We start from the raw sequence: 11247 nt of genomic DNA on the forward strand, positions 1-11247 counted from the left end.
AATCTCACATAATTGTGTAATATTCGGTACATGTCATCTGTCGGGATGAACGCGTTATGAAAGAATGTTGTTTGTTCTGATGGGTCATGCGCCAACTTGATGCTCCTCGCCCATTGGCTGAATGGCGGCCTGCAGTGCCGCCTCTTGACCTTTTTCGATAATAGGACGAATATGAAAATTATGGAAAAGATCTGTTGATTCAGTTCACGTATCCTCTCATTGGCATGGAACCAAAACCTTATTTGCGGCCTCTGTACTATTTGTACTCAAGTTGCTCTCCTGCTTCATGGTAGCATACTAGCGTTTTATCAATTCTCAGAACGAGTAGCTAATTACAGGGAATAATTTAAAAACTGTATCAATCTGTTTTAGTGCCAGCATATCAACTTTTGTTAGCATTTTCTCAAGGAACTACTACCGACTACTGGACCAGATGTAGAATTTGTATCAATCTCCCTTAGCGCTATAAGTTCGCATAAGTTATGTTAGCATTTGAGCTGCTCTCGTTCAAAATAGTACCTGACCACAGGACACAATATTAAATCCATTTCCGCTTTTAAATGCTCTTTCTTGCACTGTAGATTTTTTTTTTTTTTTGTCCTTTCTTTTTAATTACTTATAAGCTGTCTTCTATTTGTCTCTTTATTTTTAGATGCTTATAATCATGTGAAGCACATTGAGTTACCTTGTGTATGAAATGCACTATATAAATAAATTTGCTTTGCTTCAATCAATAAAAAAAAATAATTAAAAAAAGGTGTTTGCTGAAAATGTTAGTTTTTTTTTTCTTTGTCTGTGTAGATTCTCAAGCATCCAGTTCATAGTATAATCCACCAAGGTTGACTGACTCAAGACAACCATACTCTTCTTTTATGTGGAACTTGCCCCCCCCCCCCCCCCCCCATCCCCCATGCACACATTTTCCCCAAAACGTTCAAATACAACTTGGCGAATGAAATGGTGGTTTCAGATTTGCAACAGGTAGCAACCCCGTTTAAAATTTCTGTGGGAAAGTTCTACTTCTTATCCGGAGCGTTGTACACATTGATGTGACCTTGAGACCCCTCGCAGGTTTACGAATAAATAAGCATGAGAGGGTTTTAATGTTCCTCTTTGCGTCACTGGTTTTCAATTACAGTGGCTTCAGTTGTCTCCCACGTGGCTGAAACAAAAGGGATTAGGTGGCCGCTTCGATCGTGAAGATGATCCCATGGACGTCATGAGGTCGGACAGCGGCTTTTATTACTTCTCGGTAAATAAATTAAAAATGAAAAGGAGCATGACCAGAAAACGGGTTAACACGCCGCCGGGCCCAACATTCCCGACCTTCGTGTTTACACGGGAAAAGTCCTGAGTCACAGCAGCACAGTAACGGGGGGGGATAAAAAAATGCCACCTCAGCCAAATGTTGGTATGTTCCAGGCAAAGATAGACGCCGTGCATCACCCGCCGCACACATTTTCACAATAATGCGTGTCAATGGAGGCCTTTATGAGCCGCCCAGTGGGGGAATTAGGCCGTCAATGGGAGCGACTAAGCCGCGGGATGACTTGCGTCCTCGCTGTTTGTTTTGACCCGGGCCTCGTTTACGTTGGAGCGCCCGTGTGACACATCCATCGAGTCACAACACTGGACAGAGAAGAGAAAAATGAAAACTTTTGTCGGCGGCGCTTCTGCTTTCATTCCCTGCAACAACAACAAAAAGGCGCCACGAACAAAGCATTTCTTGTACTCTCTTCGCCCCGTTCGGGTCGCTCGCAATGTGTTAGCAGTGCAACGCCTTAACCTATCAGGTGGGCTCAACAAGGTTAGGGTTTCAAAGTAGGGTTGGGGTTTTAAAAGTAGGGTTTGGGTTTCAAAGTCGGATTAGCATGTCAAAGTGTTTAGCGGGTTTCAAAGGAGGGCTTGGTGTTACGACACAACATTCGAACCCACGCGTGCAGAGCACAATGGATTAGCAGTCCATTGCCTTAACCTCTCGGCCACCTCATCACATATGGGGTCTGGGTTTCAAAGTAGGGTTTCAAGACGGGCTTGGTGTTACGATACAACACAAGACTAAATATCGACGAGGATGGGATTCGAACCCACGCGTGCAGAGCACAATGGATTAGCAGTCCATCGCCTTAACCTCTCGGCCACCTCATCACATATGGGGTCGATGTGGGGTTCGGGTTTCAAGGTAGGGTTTCAAGACGGGCTTGGTGTTACGACGCAACATTCGAACCCACGCGTGCAGAGCACAATGGATTAGCAGTCCATTGCCTTAACCTCTCGCCCACCTCATCACATATGGGGTCTGGGTTTCAAAGTAGGGTTTCAAGACGGGCTTGGTGTTACGATACAACACAAGACTAAATATCGACGAGGATGGGATTCGAACCCACGCGTGCAGAGCACAATGGATTAGCAGTCCATCGCCTTAACCTCTCGGCCACCTCATCACATATGGGGTAGATGTGAGGTTCGGGTTTCAAAGTAGGGTTTCAAGACGGGCTTGGTGTTACGACGCACCATAAGACTAAATATCGACGAGGATGAGATTCGAACCCACGCGTGCAGAGCACAATGGATTAGCAGTCCATCGTCTTAACCTCTCGGCCACCTCATCACGTATGGGGTAGATGTGAGGTTCGGGTTTCAAAGTAGGGTTTCAAGACGGGCTTGGTGTTACGACGCACCATAAGACTAAATATCGACGAGGATGGGATTCGAACCCACGCGTGCAGAGCACAATGGATTAGCAGTCCATCGCCTTAACCTCTCGGCCACCTCATCACATATGGGGTAGATGTGGGGTTCGGGTTTCAAGGTAGGGTTTCAAGACGGGCTTGGTGTTACGACGCAACATAAGACTAAATATCGACGAGGATGGGATTCGAACCCACGCGTGCAGAGCACAATGGATTAGCAGTCCATCGCCTTAACCTCTCGGCCACCTCATCACATATGGGGTAGATGTGAGGTTCGGGTTTCAAGGTAAGGTTTCAAGACGGGCTTGGTGTTACGACACAACATAAGACTAAATATCAACGAGGATGGGATTCAAACCGACGCGTGCAGAGCACAATGGATTAGCAGTCCATTGCCTTAACCTCTCGGCCACCTCATCACATATGGGGTCTGGGTTTCAAAGTAGGGTTTCAAGACGGGCTTGGTGTTACGATACAACACAAGACTAAATATCGACGAGGATGGGATTCGAACCCACGCGTGCAGAGCACAATGGATTAGCAGTCCATCGCCTTAACCTCTCGGCCACCTCATCACATATGGGGTAGATGTGGGGTTCGGGTTTCAAGGTAGGGTTTCAAGACGGGCTTGGTGTTACGACGCAACATAAGACTAAATATCGACGAGGATGGGATTCGAACCCACGCGTGCAGAGCACAATGGATTAGCAGTCCATCGCCTTAACCTCTCGGCCACCTCATCACATATGGGGTAGATGTGAGGTTCGGGTTTCAAAGTAGGGTTTCAAGACGGGCTTGGTGTTACGACGCACCATAAGACTAAATATCGACGAGGATGGGATTCGAACCCACGCGTGCAGAGCACAATGGATTAGCAGTCCATCGCCTTAACCTCTCGGCCACCTCATCACATATGGGGTAGATGTGAGGTTCGGGTTTCAAGGTAAGGTTTCAAGACGGGCTTGGTGTTACGACACAACATAAGACTAAATATCAACGAGGATGGGATTCGAACCCACACGTGCAGAGCACAATGGATTAGCAGTCCATCGCCTTAACCTCTCGGCCACCTCATCACGTATGGGGTAGATGTGAGGTTCGGGTTTCAAAGTAGGGTTTCAAGACGGGCTTGGTGTTACGACGCACCATAAGACTAAATATCGACGAGGATGGGATTCGAACCCACGCGTGCAGAGCACAATGGATTAGCAGTCCATCGCCTTAACCTCTCGGCCACCTCATCACATATGGGGTAGATGTGGGGTTCGGGTTTCAAGGTAGGGTTTCAAGACGGGCTTGGTGTTACGACGCAACATAAGACTAAATATCGACGAGGATGGGATTCGAACCCACGCGTGATGAGCACAATGGATTAGCAGTCCATCGCCTTAACCTCTCGGCCACCTCATCACGTATGGGGTAGATGTGGGGTTCGGGTTTCAAGGTAGGGTTTCAAGACGGGCTTGGTGTTACGACACAACATAAGACTAAATAGCGACGAGGATGGGATTCGAACCCACGCGTGCAGAGCACAATGGATTAGCAGTCCATCGCCTTAACCTCTCGGCCACCTCATCACGTATGGGGTAGATGTGAGGTTCGGGTTTCAAGGTAGGGTTTCAAGACGGGCTTGGTGTTACGACGCAACATAAGACTAAATATCGACGAGGATGGGATTCGAACCCACGCGTGCAGAGCACAATGGATTAGCAGTCCATCGCCTTAACCTCTCGGCCACCTCATCACATATGGGGTAGATGTGGGGTTCGGGTTTCAAGGTAGGGTTTCAAGACGGGCTTGGTGTTACGACGCAACATAAGACTAAATATCGACGAGGATGGGATTCGAACCCACGCGTGCAGAGCACAATGGATTAGCAGTCCATCGCCTTAACCTCTCGGCCACCTCATCACATATGGGGAAGATGTGAGGTTCGGGTTTCAAGGTAAGGTTTCAAGACGGGCTTGGTGTTACGACACAACATAAGACTAAATATCGACGAGGATGGGATTCAAACCGACGCGTGCAGAGCACAATGGATTAGCAGTCCATCGCCTTAACCTCTCGGCCACCTCATCACATATGGGGTCGATGTGGGGTTCGGGTTTCAAGGTAGGGTTTCAAGACGGGCTTGGTGTTACGACGCAACATTCGAACCCACGCGTGCAGAGCACAATGGATTAGCAGTCCATTGCCTTAACCTCTCGGCCACCTCATCACATATGGGGTCTGGGTTTCAAAGTAGGGTTTCAAGACGGGCTTGGTGTTACGATACAACACAAGACTAAATATCGACGAGGATGGGATTCGAACCCACGCGTGCAGAGCACAATGGATTAGCAGTCCATCGCCTTAACCTCTCGGCCACCTCATCACATATGGGGTAGATGTGGGGTTCGGGTTTCAAGGTAGGGTTTCAAGACGGGCTTGGTGTTACGACGCAACATAAGACTAAATATCGACGAGGATGGGATTCGAACCCACGCGTGCAGAGCACAATGGATTAGCAGTCCATCGCCTTAACCTCTCGGCCACCTCATCACATATGGGGTAGATGTGAGGTTCGGGTTTCAAAGTAGGGTTTCAAGACGGGCTTGGTGTTACGACGCACCATAAGACTAAATATCGACGAGGATGGGATTCGAACCCACGCGTGCAGAGCACAATGGATTAGCAGTCCATCGCCTTAACCTCTCGGCCACCTCATCACGTATGGGGTAGATGTGAGGTTCGGGTTTCAAAGTAGGGTTTCAAGACGGGCTTGGTGTTACGACGCACCATAAGACTAAATATCGACGAGGATGGGATTCGAACCCACGCGTGCAGAGCACAATGGATTAGCAGTCCATCGCCTTAACCTCTCGGCCACCTCATCACATATGGGGTAGATGTGGGGTTCGGGTTTCAAGGTAGGGTTTCAAGACGGGCTTGGTGTTACGACGCAACATAAGACTAAATATCGACGAGGATGGGATTCGAACCCACACGTGCAGAGCACAATGGATTAGCAGTCCATCGCCTTAACCTCTCGGCCACCTCATCACGTATGGGGTAGATGTGGGGTTCGGGTTTCAAGGTAGGGTTTCAAGACGGGCTTTGTGTTACGACGCAACATAAGACTAAATATCGACGAGGATGGGATTCGAACCCACGCGTGCAGAGCACAATGGATTAGCAGTCCATCGCCTTAACCTCTCGGCCACCTCATCACGTATGGGGTAGATGTGGGGTTCGGGTTTCAAAGTAGGGTTTCAAGACGGGCTTGGTGTTACGACGCACCATAAGACTAAATATCGACGAGGATGGGATTCGAACCCACGCGTGCAGAGCACAATGGATTAGCAGTCCATCGCCTTAACCTCTCGGCCACCTCATCACGTATGGGGTAGATGTGAGGTTCGGGTTTCAAGGTAGGGTTTCAAGACGGGCTTGGTGTTACGACACAACATAAGACTAAATATCGACGAGGATGGGATTCGAACCCACGCGTGCAGAGCACAATGGATTAGCAGTCCATCGCCTTAACCTCTCGGCCACCTCATCACGTATGGGGTAGATGTGGGGTTCGGGTTTCAAGGTAGGGTTTCAAGACGGGCTTGGTGTTACGACGCAACATAAGACTAAATATCGACGAGGATGGGATTCGAACCCACGCGTGCAGAGCACAATGGATTAGCAGTCCATCGCCTTAACCTCTCGGCCACCTCATCACATATGGGGTAGATGTGGGGTTCGGGTTTCAAGGTAGGGTTTCAAGACGGGCTTGGTGTTACGACACAACATAAGACTAAATATCGACGAGGATGGGATTCGAACCCACGCGTGCAGAGCACAATGGATTAGCAGTCCATCGCCTTAACCTCTCGGCCACCTCATCACATATGGGGTCGATGTGGGGTTCGGGTTTCAAGGTAGGGTTTCAAGACGGGCTTAGTGTTACGACACAACATAAGTCTAAATATCGACGAGGATGGGATTCGAACCCACGCGTGCAGAGCACAATGGATTAGCAGTCCATCGCCTTAACCTCTCGGCCACCTCATCACGTATGGGGTAGATGTGGGGTTCGGGTTTCAAGGTAGGGTTTCAAGACGGGCTTGGTGTTACGACGCAACATAAGACTAAATATCGACGAGGATGGGATTCGAACCCACGCGTGCAGAGCACAATGGATTAGCAGTCCATCGCCTTAACCTCTCGGCCACCTCATCACGTATGGGGTAGATGTGGGGTTCGGGTTTCAAGGTAGGGTTTCAAGACGGGCTTGGTGTTACGACGCAACATAAGACTAAATATCGACGAGGATGGGATTCGAACCCACGCGTGCAGAGCACAATGGATTAGCAGTCCATCGCCTTAACCTCTCGGCCACCTCATCACGTATGGGGTAGATGTGGGGTTCGGGTTTCAAAGTAGGGTTTCAAGACGGGCTTGGTGTTACGACGCACCATAAGACTAAATATCGACGAGGATGGGATTCGAACCCACGCGTGCAGAGCACAATGGATTAGCAGTCCATCGCCTTAACCTCTCGGCCACCTCATCACGTATGGGGTAGATGTGAGGTTCGGGTTTCAAGGTAGGGTTTCAAGACGGGCTTGGTGTTACGACGCAACATAAGACTAAACATCGACGAGGATGGGATTCGAACCCACGCGTGCAGAGCACAATGGATTAGCAGTCCATCGCCTTAACCTCTCGGCCACCTCATCACATATGGGGTCGATGTGGGGTTCGGGTTTCAAGGTAGGGTTTCAAGACGGGCTTGGTGTTACGACGCAACATAAGACTAAATATCGACGAGGATGGGATTCGAACCCACGCGTGCAGAGCACAATGGATTAGCAGTCCATCGCCTTAACCTCTCGGCCACCTCATCACGTATGGGGTAGATGTGGGGTTCGGGTTTCAAGGTAGGGTTTCAAGACGGGCTTGGTGTTACGACGCAACATAAGACTAAATATCGACGAGGATGGGATTCAAACCGACGCGTGCAGAGCACAATGGATTAGCAGTCCATCGCCTTAACCTCTCGGCCACCTCATCACATACGGGGTAGATGTGAGGTTCGGGTTTCAAGGTAAGGTTTCAAGACGGGCTTGGTGTTACGACACAACATAAGTCTAAATATCGACGAGGATGGGATTCGAACCCACGCGTGCAGAGCACAATGGATTAGCAGTCCATCGCCTTAACCTCTCGGCCACCTCATCACGTATGGGGTAGATGTGGGGTTCGGGTTTCAAGGTAGGGTTTCAAGACGGGCTTGGTGTTACGACGCAACATAAGACTAAATATCGACGAGGATGGGATTCGAACCCACGCGTGCAGAGCACAACGGATTAGCAGTCCATCGCCTTAACCTCTCGGCCACCTCATCACGTATGGGGTCGATGTGGGGTTCGGGTTTCAAGGTAGGGTTTCAAGACGGGCTTGGTGTTACGACGCAACATAAGACTAAATATCGACGAGGATGGGATTCGAACCCACGCGTGCAGAGCACAATGGATTAGCAGTCCATCGCCTTAACCTCTCGGCCACCTCATCACATACAGGGTCGATGTGGGGTTCGGGTTTCAAGGTAGGGTTTCAAGACGGGCTTGGTGTTCGACACAACATAAGACTGAATATCGACGAGGATGGGATTCCAACCCACGCATGCAGAGCACAATGGATTAGCAGTCCATCGCCTTAACCTCTCGGCCACCTCATCACATATGGGGTAGATGTGAGGTTCAGGTTTCAAGGTAAGGTTTCAAGACGGGCTTGGTGTTACGACACAACATAAGACTAAATATCGACGAGGATGGGATTCAAACCGACGCGTGCAGAGCACAATGGATTAGCAGTCCATCGCCTTAACCTCTCGGCCACCTCATCACATACGGGGTAGATGTGAGGTTCGGGTTTCAAGGTAAGGTTTCAAGACGGGCTTGGTGTTACGACGCAACATAAGACTAAATATCGACGAGGATGGGATTCGAACCCACGCGTGCAGAGCACAATGGATTAGCAGTCCATCGCCTTAATCTCTCGGCCACCTCATCACGTATGGGGTAGATGTGGGGTTCGGGTTTCAAGGTAGGGTTTCAAGACGGGCTTGGTGTTACGACGCAACATAAGACTAAATATCGACGAGGATGGGATTCGAACCCACGCGTGCAGAGCACAATGGATTAGCAGTCCATCGCCTTAACCTCTCGGCCACCTCATCACATATGGGGTAGATGTGAGGTTCGGGTTTCAAGGTAAGGTTTCAAGACGGGCTTGGTGTTACGACACAACATAAGACTAAATATCGACGAGGATGGGATTCAAACCGACGCGTGCAGAGCACAATGGATTAGCAGTCCATCGCCTTAACCTCTCGGCCACCTCATCACGTATGGGGTAGATGTGGGGTTCGGGTTTCAAGGTAGGGTTTCAAGACGGGCTTGGTGTTACGACGCAACATAAGACTAAATATCGACGAGGATGGGATTCGAACCCACGCGTGCAGAGCACAATGGATTAGCAGTCCATCACCTTAACCTCTCGGCCACCTCATCACGTATGGGGTAGATGTGGGGTTCGGGTTTCAAGGTAGGGTTTCAAGACGGGCTTGGTGTTACGACGCAACATAAGACTAAATATCGACGAGGATGGGATTCGAACCCACGCGTGCAGAGCACAATGGATTAGCAGTCCATCACCTTAACCTCTCGGCCACCTCATCACATATGGGGTAGATGTGAGGTTCGGGTTTCAAGGTAAGGTTTCAAGACGGGCTTGATGTTACGACACAACATAAGACTAAATATCGACGAGGATGGGATTCAAACCGAAGCGTGCAAAGCACAATGGATTAGCAGTCCAGCGCCTTAACCTCTCGGCCACCTCATCACGTATGGGGTAGATGTGGGGTTCGGGTTTCAAGGTAGGGTTTCAAGACGGGCTTGGTGTTACGACGCAACATAAGACTAAATATCGACGAGGATGGGATTCGATCCCACGCGTGCAGAGCACAATGGATTAGCAGTCCATCGCCTTAACCTCTCGGCCACCTCATCACGTATGGGGTAGATGTGGGGTTCGGGTTTCAAGGTAGGGTTTCAAGACGGGCTTGGTGTTACGACACAACATAAGACTAAATATCGACGAGGATGGGATTCGAACCCACGCGTGCAGAGCACAATGGATTAGCAGTCCATCGCCTTAACCTCTCGGCCACCTCATCACATATGGGGTAGATGTGAGGTTCGGGTTTCAAGGTAAGGTTTCAAGACGGGCTTGGTGTTACGACACAACATAAGACTAAATATCGACGAGGATGGGATTCAAACCGACGCGTGCAGAGCACAATGGATTAGCAGTCCAGCGCCTTAACCTCTCGGCCACCTCATCACATACGGGGTAGATGTGAGGTTCGGGTTTCAAGGTAAGGTTTCAAGACGGGCTTGGTGTTACGACACAACATAAGTCTAAATATCGACGAGGATGGGATTCGAACCCACGCGTGCAGAGCACAATGGATTAGCAGTCCATCGCCTTAACCTCTCGGCCACCTCATCACGTATGGGGTAGATGTGGGGTTCGGGTTTCAAGGTAGGGTTTCAAGACGGGCTTGGTGTTACGACGCAACATAAGACTAAATATCGACGAGGATGGTATTCGAACCCACGCGTGCAGAGCACAATGGATTAGCAGTCCATCGCCTTAACCTCTCGGCCACCTCATCACATACGGTCTGAAAAGGGTAAGGCTTTCAAAGCAGGTTTTAAATGTAGGGTTAAAGTTTCAAAGGAGGGTTCGGTTTTCAGAAGAGGGTTAGTGCTTTTGAGTTGGGTTTGGGTTTCAAAGTAGTGTTTCAAACGAGGGTTACGGTTTCCACTTATGGTTTCAAAGGGTTAGGGTTTCAAAAAATCTGGTTTCAAAACAGGGTTCGGGTTTCAAAATTGAGTTCAGGTTTTATAGTAGTGTTCTAAAGTAGGATTAGGGTTTCAAAGTTCGTTTTAAATGTAGGGTTACGGTTTCAAATTAGTGTGTTAAGGTTGAGTTTCAAAGTAGGGTTGGGGTTTCAAATTAGTGTTTCAACGTGGGCTTTGGGTTTCAGAAGAGGGTTAGTGTTTTCAAGTAGGGTTTGGGTTTCACAGGAGTGTTAGGGTTTCAAGATTGTCTTCATGTTACGACACAGCATAAGATTAAATATCGACGAGGATGGGATTAGAACCCACACGTGCAGGGCACAATGGAAAAGCAGTCCATCGCCTTAACCTCTCGGCCACCTCATCTCACTTGTGTGTATCAGGGTTAGGGTTTCGAAGGATTAGGGTTTCGAAGGATTAGGGTTTCAAAGTAGGGCGGTCGGGGGGGGGGGGGGGGGGGGGGGGGGGGGGAGGTTCTAGGACAGGGTTCATGTTCCAACACAAAATAACTAAATGCCACCTCATCTCACTTGTGGTTAACAGGGTTAGGGTTTCAAAGTAGGGTTTTAAAACAGGATTAGGGTTTCAAAGTAGGGTTTTGAGACAGGCATAGGGTTTCAAAACAGTGTTGGGCTTTCACATTCGGGTGT

At 49.2% G+C, this 11247-nt stretch overlaps 49 non-coding genes across 49 annotated transcripts; all 49 read right to left on the minus strand.

The window, feature by feature from the left end:
• Positions 1-2066: 2066 nt before the first annotated feature.
• Positions 2067-2148, minus strand: trnas-gcu (transfer RNA serine (anticodon GCU)). Its single transcript has one exon. It is a non-coding gene; the product is annotated as a tRNA-Ser (tRNA).
• A 214-nt stretch (positions 2149-2362) lies between these two features.
• On the minus strand, positions 2363-2444 carry trnas-gcu (transfer RNA serine (anticodon GCU)). The gene has a single exon. It is a non-coding gene; the product is annotated as a tRNA-Ser (tRNA).
• Positions 2445-2529: 85 nt separating this feature from the next.
• On the minus strand, positions 2530-2611 carry trnas-gcu (transfer RNA serine (anticodon GCU)). Its single transcript has one exon. It is a non-coding gene; the product is annotated as a tRNA-Ser (tRNA).
• Positions 2612-2696: 85 nt separating this feature from the next.
• trnas-gcu (transfer RNA serine (anticodon GCU)) lies at positions 2697-2778 on the minus strand. Its single transcript has one exon. It is a non-coding gene; the product is annotated as a tRNA-Ser (tRNA).
• An 85-nt stretch (positions 2779-2863) lies between these two features.
• trnas-gcu (transfer RNA serine (anticodon GCU)) lies at positions 2864-2945 on the minus strand. The gene has a single exon. It is a non-coding gene; the product is annotated as a tRNA-Ser (tRNA).
• Positions 2946-3030: 85 nt separating this feature from the next.
• Positions 3031-3112, minus strand: trnas-gcu (transfer RNA serine (anticodon GCU)). Its single transcript has one exon. It is a non-coding gene; the product is annotated as a tRNA-Ser (tRNA).
• A 74-nt stretch (positions 3113-3186) lies between these two features.
• Positions 3187-3268, minus strand: trnas-gcu (transfer RNA serine (anticodon GCU)). Its single transcript has one exon. It is a non-coding gene; the product is annotated as a tRNA-Ser (tRNA).
• Positions 3269-3353: 85 nt separating this feature from the next.
• trnas-gcu (transfer RNA serine (anticodon GCU)) lies at positions 3354-3435 on the minus strand. Its single transcript has one exon. It is a non-coding gene; the product is annotated as a tRNA-Ser (tRNA).
• An 85-nt stretch (positions 3436-3520) lies between these two features.
• trnas-gcu (transfer RNA serine (anticodon GCU)) lies at positions 3521-3602 on the minus strand. Its single transcript has one exon. It is a non-coding gene; the product is annotated as a tRNA-Ser (tRNA).
• An 85-nt stretch (positions 3603-3687) lies between these two features.
• Positions 3688-3769, minus strand: trnas-gcu (transfer RNA serine (anticodon GCU)). The gene has a single exon. It is a non-coding gene; the product is annotated as a tRNA-Ser (tRNA).
• Positions 3770-3854: 85 nt separating this feature from the next.
• trnas-gcu (transfer RNA serine (anticodon GCU)) lies at positions 3855-3936 on the minus strand. Its single transcript has one exon. It is a non-coding gene; the product is annotated as a tRNA-Ser (tRNA).
• Positions 3937-4021: 85 nt separating this feature from the next.
• trnas-gcu (transfer RNA serine (anticodon GCU)) lies at positions 4022-4103 on the minus strand. The gene has a single exon. It is a non-coding gene; the product is annotated as a tRNA-Ser (tRNA).
• An 85-nt stretch (positions 4104-4188) lies between these two features.
• trnas-gcu (transfer RNA serine (anticodon GCU)) lies at positions 4189-4270 on the minus strand. Its single transcript has one exon. It is a non-coding gene; the product is annotated as a tRNA-Ser (tRNA).
• Positions 4271-4355: 85 nt separating this feature from the next.
• Positions 4356-4437, minus strand: trnas-gcu (transfer RNA serine (anticodon GCU)). The gene has a single exon. It is a non-coding gene; the product is annotated as a tRNA-Ser (tRNA).
• Positions 4438-4522: 85 nt separating this feature from the next.
• On the minus strand, positions 4523-4604 carry trnas-gcu (transfer RNA serine (anticodon GCU)). The gene has a single exon. It is a non-coding gene; the product is annotated as a tRNA-Ser (tRNA).
• Positions 4605-4689: 85 nt separating this feature from the next.
• On the minus strand, positions 4690-4771 carry trnas-gcu (transfer RNA serine (anticodon GCU)). The gene has a single exon. It is a non-coding gene; the product is annotated as a tRNA-Ser (tRNA).
• A 214-nt stretch (positions 4772-4985) lies between these two features.
• On the minus strand, positions 4986-5067 carry trnas-gcu (transfer RNA serine (anticodon GCU)). The gene has a single exon. It is a non-coding gene; the product is annotated as a tRNA-Ser (tRNA).
• An 85-nt stretch (positions 5068-5152) lies between these two features.
• On the minus strand, positions 5153-5234 carry trnas-gcu (transfer RNA serine (anticodon GCU)). Its single transcript has one exon. It is a non-coding gene; the product is annotated as a tRNA-Ser (tRNA).
• Positions 5235-5319: 85 nt separating this feature from the next.
• Positions 5320-5401, minus strand: trnas-gcu (transfer RNA serine (anticodon GCU)). Its single transcript has one exon. It is a non-coding gene; the product is annotated as a tRNA-Ser (tRNA).
• An 85-nt stretch (positions 5402-5486) lies between these two features.
• trnas-gcu (transfer RNA serine (anticodon GCU)) lies at positions 5487-5568 on the minus strand. Its single transcript has one exon. It is a non-coding gene; the product is annotated as a tRNA-Ser (tRNA).
• Positions 5569-5653: 85 nt separating this feature from the next.
• On the minus strand, positions 5654-5735 carry trnas-gcu (transfer RNA serine (anticodon GCU)). Its single transcript has one exon. It is a non-coding gene; the product is annotated as a tRNA-Ser (tRNA).
• An 85-nt stretch (positions 5736-5820) lies between these two features.
• Positions 5821-5902, minus strand: trnas-gcu (transfer RNA serine (anticodon GCU)). Its single transcript has one exon. It is a non-coding gene; the product is annotated as a tRNA-Ser (tRNA).
• An 85-nt stretch (positions 5903-5987) lies between these two features.
• On the minus strand, positions 5988-6069 carry trnas-gcu (transfer RNA serine (anticodon GCU)). Its single transcript has one exon. It is a non-coding gene; the product is annotated as a tRNA-Ser (tRNA).
• Positions 6070-6154: 85 nt separating this feature from the next.
• trnas-gcu (transfer RNA serine (anticodon GCU)) lies at positions 6155-6236 on the minus strand. The gene has a single exon. It is a non-coding gene; the product is annotated as a tRNA-Ser (tRNA).
• Positions 6237-6321: 85 nt separating this feature from the next.
• On the minus strand, positions 6322-6403 carry trnas-gcu (transfer RNA serine (anticodon GCU)). Its single transcript has one exon. It is a non-coding gene; the product is annotated as a tRNA-Ser (tRNA).
• An 85-nt stretch (positions 6404-6488) lies between these two features.
• On the minus strand, positions 6489-6570 carry trnas-gcu (transfer RNA serine (anticodon GCU)). The gene has a single exon. It is a non-coding gene; the product is annotated as a tRNA-Ser (tRNA).
• Positions 6571-6655: 85 nt separating this feature from the next.
• Positions 6656-6737, minus strand: trnas-gcu (transfer RNA serine (anticodon GCU)). Its single transcript has one exon. It is a non-coding gene; the product is annotated as a tRNA-Ser (tRNA).
• Positions 6738-6822: 85 nt separating this feature from the next.
• trnas-gcu (transfer RNA serine (anticodon GCU)) lies at positions 6823-6904 on the minus strand. The gene has a single exon. It is a non-coding gene; the product is annotated as a tRNA-Ser (tRNA).
• Positions 6905-6989: 85 nt separating this feature from the next.
• Positions 6990-7071, minus strand: trnas-gcu (transfer RNA serine (anticodon GCU)). The gene has a single exon. It is a non-coding gene; the product is annotated as a tRNA-Ser (tRNA).
• An 85-nt stretch (positions 7072-7156) lies between these two features.
• Positions 7157-7238, minus strand: trnas-gcu (transfer RNA serine (anticodon GCU)). Its single transcript has one exon. It is a non-coding gene; the product is annotated as a tRNA-Ser (tRNA).
• An 85-nt stretch (positions 7239-7323) lies between these two features.
• On the minus strand, positions 7324-7405 carry trnas-gcu (transfer RNA serine (anticodon GCU)). Its single transcript has one exon. It is a non-coding gene; the product is annotated as a tRNA-Ser (tRNA).
• An 85-nt stretch (positions 7406-7490) lies between these two features.
• trnas-gcu (transfer RNA serine (anticodon GCU)) lies at positions 7491-7572 on the minus strand. The gene has a single exon. It is a non-coding gene; the product is annotated as a tRNA-Ser (tRNA).
• An 85-nt stretch (positions 7573-7657) lies between these two features.
• trnas-gcu (transfer RNA serine (anticodon GCU)) lies at positions 7658-7739 on the minus strand. The gene has a single exon. It is a non-coding gene; the product is annotated as a tRNA-Ser (tRNA).
• Positions 7740-7824: 85 nt separating this feature from the next.
• On the minus strand, positions 7825-7906 carry trnas-gcu (transfer RNA serine (anticodon GCU)). The gene has a single exon. It is a non-coding gene; the product is annotated as a tRNA-Ser (tRNA).
• An 85-nt stretch (positions 7907-7991) lies between these two features.
• On the minus strand, positions 7992-8073 carry trnas-gcu (transfer RNA serine (anticodon GCU)). Its single transcript has one exon. It is a non-coding gene; the product is annotated as a tRNA-Ser (tRNA).
• An 85-nt stretch (positions 8074-8158) lies between these two features.
• On the minus strand, positions 8159-8240 carry trnas-gcu (transfer RNA serine (anticodon GCU)). Its single transcript has one exon. It is a non-coding gene; the product is annotated as a tRNA-Ser (tRNA).
• An 84-nt stretch (positions 8241-8324) lies between these two features.
• Positions 8325-8406, minus strand: trnas-gcu (transfer RNA serine (anticodon GCU)). Its single transcript has one exon. It is a non-coding gene; the product is annotated as a tRNA-Ser (tRNA).
• An 85-nt stretch (positions 8407-8491) lies between these two features.
• On the minus strand, positions 8492-8573 carry trnas-gcu (transfer RNA serine (anticodon GCU)). The gene has a single exon. It is a non-coding gene; the product is annotated as a tRNA-Ser (tRNA).
• An 85-nt stretch (positions 8574-8658) lies between these two features.
• On the minus strand, positions 8659-8740 carry trnas-gcu (transfer RNA serine (anticodon GCU)). Its single transcript has one exon. It is a non-coding gene; the product is annotated as a tRNA-Ser (tRNA).
• An 85-nt stretch (positions 8741-8825) lies between these two features.
• On the minus strand, positions 8826-8907 carry trnas-gcu (transfer RNA serine (anticodon GCU)). The gene has a single exon. It is a non-coding gene; the product is annotated as a tRNA-Ser (tRNA).
• Positions 8908-8992: 85 nt separating this feature from the next.
• On the minus strand, positions 8993-9074 carry trnas-gcu (transfer RNA serine (anticodon GCU)). The gene has a single exon. It is a non-coding gene; the product is annotated as a tRNA-Ser (tRNA).
• An 85-nt stretch (positions 9075-9159) lies between these two features.
• trnas-gcu (transfer RNA serine (anticodon GCU)) lies at positions 9160-9241 on the minus strand. The gene has a single exon. It is a non-coding gene; the product is annotated as a tRNA-Ser (tRNA).
• An 85-nt stretch (positions 9242-9326) lies between these two features.
• On the minus strand, positions 9327-9408 carry trnas-gcu (transfer RNA serine (anticodon GCU)). Its single transcript has one exon. It is a non-coding gene; the product is annotated as a tRNA-Ser (tRNA).
• Positions 9409-9660: 252 nt separating this feature from the next.
• On the minus strand, positions 9661-9742 carry trnas-gcu (transfer RNA serine (anticodon GCU)). The gene has a single exon. It is a non-coding gene; the product is annotated as a tRNA-Ser (tRNA).
• An 85-nt stretch (positions 9743-9827) lies between these two features.
• On the minus strand, positions 9828-9909 carry trnas-gcu (transfer RNA serine (anticodon GCU)). The gene has a single exon. It is a non-coding gene; the product is annotated as a tRNA-Ser (tRNA).
• An 85-nt stretch (positions 9910-9994) lies between these two features.
• On the minus strand, positions 9995-10076 carry trnas-gcu (transfer RNA serine (anticodon GCU)). The gene has a single exon. It is a non-coding gene; the product is annotated as a tRNA-Ser (tRNA).
• Positions 10077-10161: 85 nt separating this feature from the next.
• Positions 10162-10243, minus strand: trnas-gcu (transfer RNA serine (anticodon GCU)). The gene has a single exon. It is a non-coding gene; the product is annotated as a tRNA-Ser (tRNA).
• An 85-nt stretch (positions 10244-10328) lies between these two features.
• Positions 10329-10410, minus strand: trnas-gcu (transfer RNA serine (anticodon GCU)). The gene has a single exon. It is a non-coding gene; the product is annotated as a tRNA-Ser (tRNA).
• A 471-nt stretch (positions 10411-10881) lies between these two features.
• trnas-gcu (transfer RNA serine (anticodon GCU)) lies at positions 10882-10963 on the minus strand. Its single transcript has one exon. It is a non-coding gene; the product is annotated as a tRNA-Ser (tRNA).
• Positions 10964-11247: the final 284 nt, after the last annotated feature.

The sequence above is a fragment of the Phyllopteryx taeniolatus genome, chromosome 14 (genome assembly GCF_024500385.1).
Source record: "Phyllopteryx taeniolatus isolate TA_2022b chromosome 14, UOR_Ptae_1.2, whole genome shotgun sequence".
Lineage (NCBI taxonomy): Eukaryota > Metazoa > Chordata > Actinopteri > Syngnathiformes > Syngnathidae > Phyllopteryx > Phyllopteryx taeniolatus.